The sequence below is a fragment of the Halyomorpha halys genome, unplaced genomic scaffold (assembly GCF_000696795.3).
Source record: "Halyomorpha halys isolate HHAL.00 unplaced genomic scaffold, Hhal_1.1 Scaffold510.1, whole genome shotgun sequence".
Lineage (NCBI taxonomy): Eukaryota > Metazoa > Arthropoda > Insecta > Hemiptera > Pentatomidae > Halyomorpha > Halyomorpha halys.
The window spans coordinates 697,783-704,751 of NW_027115101.1; positions in this window are offsets into that span (position 1 = coordinate 697,783).

The window sequence follows — 6,969 nt, forward strand, 5'->3', positions numbered from 1 at the left end:
CTGAAGATGGCCGAATTGGCTGAAACGTTGGACGTGTGAATGAAATAAATGTTTTGAGACTATAATTTTGGATAGTGTTTTTGAATTATTTAGTAAAAAATTACCAGTCTCAAGAAAGAAATTTAAAGATTATAAATTATTATTTATTTTTTACTTTTCTTATCTTCTTCTTATTTTATTATGGGGAAATAGCATTTTTAAGAAATTTTCTTTTTATAATAGGTTGGTAATAATTATTATTTAAAGGGTGATTATTTGTCGTTTAAGCCCAACATCTAAGAAAAAAGCCGTTAGTAAAAACATAGGCCTAGGCGTTTTACGTTTATGTAACCTAAAGTGGTTGATGGAATCTGATATCATTGTTACTGGACCCATATTCCACCAATCATCAGGAGGAAGGATAATTTACATTTTACAGGCGTCAAAATTAGGCTTTAGGGCCTTAGAGTAAATTACAAAATAGAGATGAAATTACAAGATGTCATAAATAAAATGATACAATGAATTTAAAAATATACAAATAAACAACCATAATTAACAGAATATATAAAATAATGATGAAACAAATAAAATAAAACCACTTGTCATATCATAAAACATAAGATGACTTCTGATAGTAAATAAAAATAAAAATAAAATGATAAAAAATCATATACAATTAAACTAAAAAGTAATAAATGAAAATATGTAATTCCTGTAGTGTACATATTTACAATTATAAACGAAAATACAAAAAAATGTATAAAGCTTTTTTTGAAACTTTCAATTGTTATTCTTCCGGAATTGGGTGAACAGAAGGTAGTCGAAGATACGGGATTTGAAGATTGGAAGGGTATTAGAACTGCGAATAAAGGAGGGGAAAGAATTCCATAGGGAAGAGGAACGGATGAGGAAAGTTCTACCAAAGGCTGTGGTTCGATGGGCAGTTACATATAAGTCTGAAGGCCGTGAGCGGAAATGCACTAAAGACTTAAATTTAAGGATATCTGAGATGTACGAGGGACGGCGGGATCGGACAGTCGGATACAAGTCCAGCAAGTGGACAAGTACCGCCAAAAAAATTTCACTGCTCCTATAACGTTCCGAACCGAGTACCCTAGGACCTACACACGACAACCCGCACGGCTATGATGTCTATATAATACTTAATTCATGTTTATCAGTTTTAAAACTAACTTTTTGTTCAATGTGTTTGTTACATATAGGGATTTTAATATTTTTCTGTTCTTGTGTAATTAACTGTAACTAATATTTGTGGATTTTTAAATCATTATTATGCTTAATGAATGTTTATAAAAGATTCCCCTTATTTTAAATACGTCATTTCAACTTTTTAGCGATAAATCGTTAACAACAATGTATATCTGTGTATTTTTAATTAGGAGAGATGCTAGTAAATTAAAATAAATTTGAATTAAGCAATAATGAACAGTAGTTTAATCTAATTCAAACTCTCCTTGGAAACTTCTTTTTATTCTATGAATGGTATAAATGAAATGGTTTGTTGTAATTTATTATTGGTTTGTTAAAACGTTGTCACAACTGATTATAAGTTAAAAAATTTTAAGCATGAAAAATGTATTCACTACACCTTACCAAATGAATTTATAACTTTTCCAATCATTTCCTACATTACTGTCATTTTCTACTACATTCTAATCATTGCCTACATTACTGTCATTTTCTGCTACATTCCAATAATTTTCTACTCATTCTAGAAACTCAGATTACGTACATACATAATTGGCGCAACAACCAACACATTGAACTACTCATATTTCTTAAAAACCAACAGAACTGATGACTATTTATTGATGATTAATCAATAAATTTGAATAAGAAATAAACGAGAGTTTTTTCACGGTATTTTAATAATTAATCAAAGAAAATGTTTTAATCTTGAAATTAAAATTTGTTTTTTCAATGATAATTCGTCTTTATTCACTCAAGTTGATTATCCTAATATCTGTTTCATTAAAAATAGCTATTTCATTTATTAAAAGGAATTAACACAAAGTATCAAAAACATAGAATTTTCAGACGTAGAATCTTACAATAGTATACTATATTTTCAAAGAATTTTTATTATTATTCTTTCCTTAATTTATTGATATATTTGTTCTAAAGATTCTTCTATTTATTTTAGGAAATAAAAATGATAAGTTTTTCTCTTTTATTTCAAAACTTATTTATACCCCCTTAATATAGGTAGTGGAGTTTACAAGTTTTTTTTTTCTTTCTGACTCCTCACTCTACTGAAGCTTAAGATTCTCCTGATAACTTGCCTTTTAAATACTAGGAGCCTATTATTATTATAACTAAGAAAGAAAAAATAACTCGAACCTGATGATCCGAGTGTTCCTTAAACCACAAGATCCGGATCAAGTTGTCCCATTTCCCCATGTACTCTCTCCCACCCCACCGACAACAGTACCTTGTGCTTGAACCATAATTGATGTTTTTTTATTGTTTGGTCAATGAATGTTTTTTTGTATACATTTGTTTTTCATTTTATTTAACATGCGTTTCTTTATTTTTATCTGTATTTATTTTATATTATTTATTTATTTTTTTAACAAGAAGTAATTGTTCAGAAACTAAACCAGAAATAATACTGTAAGTTGGATTTTCAGAGATAAATCGCCGATTTGCCACTGAAAACAACCCCTGATGAATTACACCGCTTGAGATTTAATAAAGAACTAGAACAATTTCCCTTAATGAAATTGCTATCAGATAGAGATGCTAATTATGGCGATAACATTTTCATTATCCTTGGTCTTGATGAGGAGCCCACCGTGGTCCACTTTAAAACTCCAACTCCTGATGAAGTTACGGAAGTGATGTTTCCATTTAATTGCCCGGTCCAGTTCCCTTAAATTTTTTGCCGACTTGATAGCCTCGGAACGGCTGAAGAGGCCGCGAAATCATTCGTTAAGTTGATCATTTAAATTCCAATTAACTGCACATTTACAGCCTCTCAGCGGTTTTAAGAGCAGCTGTTAACAACTCAGGTTTTATTTACTGTATATCGGATCAGGAAATTGTTCATTCCTTTTTTTAATTGAACCAGTAAAATAATAAAATATTTGAATGAGGATAAGAGCGTTTTAAAATTTGCTATGATTTCATTGGTATACAACTTTTTTTTCAAGTCAGTATTCACATAAATTTGGTTAATATATTTGAAATGAATACATCGACAGTATTTGTTGCAACCACCACGGTTACCTCCACCCCAATAAAGAATATCATCTACAACCTTTACAGAGGCTTGGTGTGAGGCCATTGAGGCCGAGGAGTTTAGGCGTCACTTTAGAAATCTTGTACAACAACTACTGCGGTGCCGGCTTGAATAGGTTTACTTTAATTTTATGGTGACCCTATAGAATGAAAACTAGATCTTCCAACATTGATTGGAATAGTGTGGTAACCTATATGATAACCCTCCTCACAGGATGTTGTAAATAACCAGTATAGGGTTAAAAAAAGAGGTTGAGTTTGCCACAGGTGGGTGTCCGGACCACAGAGTCGATGTTGATCGGGTTATATTCATTATAAAAACCGTATTGTAATCCTGTATAACCCTTTACTCCGTGTCCAATTCTAAAACATATCAGTAGAAAATTTATGTTCAAAGCCTTAATAATTTAACCAATACAGTCAAAATTTAGGAAGAGTATAAGTTAGTAATAAGTTAAAGGTTAAATACATAATCATAAATTATAATTAAGAGAGTATGAGTGAGGAGGGAGAACGAGAGACAGAGAGTGAAAGGGAAATAAAATCCACCCACAGGTATAACGAAATGAATAAATTATCAATCAGAACCGATCTCGAAAATTAATTCGATTATTAGCTTTCCAATGTACTTATCTAATGAACTAGCCCACCACATATTTGACATAAAAAAACGAACATTAATATTAAAATAAAAATTACAATACTAAATCTATAATATATAATTCTAAAAATTAACTGTTTACAATACAGTTGTTACTCCGTCTTCATTGAGTAACAAAACACAGTTTGCATCTAAAGCACTATTACGAACATCTACCTTCGTCGGCCAGAAAAAAAAAAAAATCTTCCTGAAAGGAGTCGTTAGCCTACCGAACCTTAACATCACAGCTCAATCTATATCTTGCAAGAGCTCCAGGAAGGTAGAGAGGCATCTATATGCTGGGTAGGTTCCAGTATCGAGCGAGCAGCCTTAACGCTGATCCTGACTATGACTGACACAGCCTAATGCTGCCTCTTTACCATGACTGGCACGCCTCGGCCTTCAAGGGTCACGGCCTAAGTCCCTTGAGGTCTCGTTTTTGAGACCTGGTGACCTAGCTGGTATGTCGTAGCTACAGAGATGCTGTTAAGATTTTCCTAGTGTTTTAAGTTAAAAAAAAAACATTGTTTATAAATAATTTTGGCATTTGTGTAGATAATGGACAACCACGAGTGCTATTAGTGGTCATGAGAAATACTGTACTATAATATTTCTTATCTGTTCTATATTTATTTGGTCAATAGGTTACTGGTGTGATCTTTTACAAATTGTTATTTATTGTTTTATTATATTTTTTTGTATTTACTATATTCCTCCCGAGATTTCATAAAAAAATTATAAGAATTTTGGAAGTGCATTCTACGAAAAGAAAGAATGCAGTCAAATATTTTTAAATTTAGGCCCTGACCTCAACTGAAAAAAAAAATTGTTTGGGTTTCTTGCAGCGAGCGCAGTCAGAGTAAGTCGAAAGCTATGATCAAATAAAACTTCTGAAGGCACATTCAGTTTTCCAGTCAAAGTAAACAAAAAATATATATTATTTATTTCTGATTTTAAATATATTTAAATAAATAATATACATTTTACAACGAAAATAAATAATACACATTTTTTGTTTACTTTGACTGGACAACTGATTGATGTTGTTTCACTAGTAGGAACTACATATCAACTATATGAAGAACTATAATTATGAAAAAAAAAAAACAATAATTATAATAAAAATAAATTCTTGAGCAGTTTTGGGAAATGTGCTATTACTACTGACATTTTCACATCATTGTTAAATTAAATGATGGCACTCATTTAGATGACGGGCGTCCAAGTGTGGTGTTAGTGGATATTTGAACCACTAATAAGCTGTATATTGCTCTTATAATTTATATAGAAGCGTTAAAAAATTACATTTCATGATACTATCAAATTGATTCATATTTAGGCACTTACCTTAATTGATCAGAATCCGCTAGGGCAGGGTTGGGACCCCCTGTGTTCACATCACGACATTTACTGCCATGACTGCTGACAGTAAATGACACGGCAGTGAAGCTATTGTCATAAAACGAAATGGCCCCAGTGATCGAAACACATAAATAAATAATAAATCTATTTATGACAAATATAAATTAATTGGTTTGTACTTCTATAATATTAAAGTTAAATTTTCTAAAATTAGTATCTTCTTATATTTACATTTTATATTTGTCATTAAAAGAATTTTGTTCTAGTCTAAACATTCACTATATTTAAATTATCATTAATAAAATAATACCAATATCATATGATATACAAAATAAATGAAAATTTATTACAACGAAAAGAATATACATGATTAAATATATATTCTTTGACATAGTTAGCAAACAAGAAATCCAAAACGTATCTATTGATTTTTAATTTATAAATATAACTATTTAGATAGTGAATAAGAAATTAAAAATACTTTATAATATACATAAAAGAAAATTCAAACCCTGTAACTAATTTTACTCCTTAATTTGTTTAATAATCTTTAAGAAATTTTTTAATGATACTTTCAATAACCAAACAATCTTCATCAAACACTTAATGGTGAAACAATTGTAATCAGGTTTTCTGTCAAAATAAACAAAAAAATTATATAATTGATTTTTATTTATTTGAATCCGTTTTTAAAAAATATTTAATCCACGCCTATTTACAAACAAATTGGTTAAAACTTTGAACATATGTAATATTAAATTTGTTTATTCTAAAATTAGTATCATCGTATGCTTAAGTTTTATTTATATTATTTTTTGTCAAAGTATTCTGTTCTAGTCTAAAATATCATTATAATTAATGAAAGAATATTAAAAATTTAGTATATAAAAAAGAAACGAAATTTAGCAAGAAAAAAGGAAATATACGCCAAAAGGAATATAAATTATGGTCATATAATTTTATTATTAGACATGGCTGGCAAGCAGACAATAAACTCAAAATGTATGCGAAAACGAATTGACCAAGGATTCTTTCAACGATTTATGAAATTAGTCGATGATGCTAAAAACTTCAACCCATAAACAATTTCAGTTACTACATTTTTCGATCAAACATCTCATTTATAAATATAACTATTTAGATACCATACGACACATTAATAATTATTATACAATATATGAAAGGAAAATGAAACGATCTTGCTAATTTTACTTCTAAACATGATTGATAATCTTTAAGATTTTTTTAAAATTAAACTAAAATAATCAGACACTTACAGTCACAGTTCCAAGATGGCCTTATTTTCTGAAATTCACTTTCTTTAATAGTTTATAAACTCATATATAACCTACTATATAACAAAACTGAAATAGTTATTAATACGATTATTTTTATAATATTAAATTTTAAAATTCACATTAAATTAGAAGCACTATTTCACTGAAACACTGAGTAGTTAAAATAACCGGCTCGCACAAGAACTTAAATCAAACTAAATATGCTAGACGTATGTTTCGGCGAGATAATTAGATTATAGAGAATGCTCGTCTCTGATTGGTTATCGCCCCATCTCTTACCTAGCCTACACTGCTTTGTACTGTCTATTCAGAAAACATTATTCAAATACTATGATGATTGGCGGCATTAAAAAATTTAAATTTTTTAACATCAACAAAACTATTAATATATTTATATATTATAGAATTAAATTTGCCCCTGTAAAG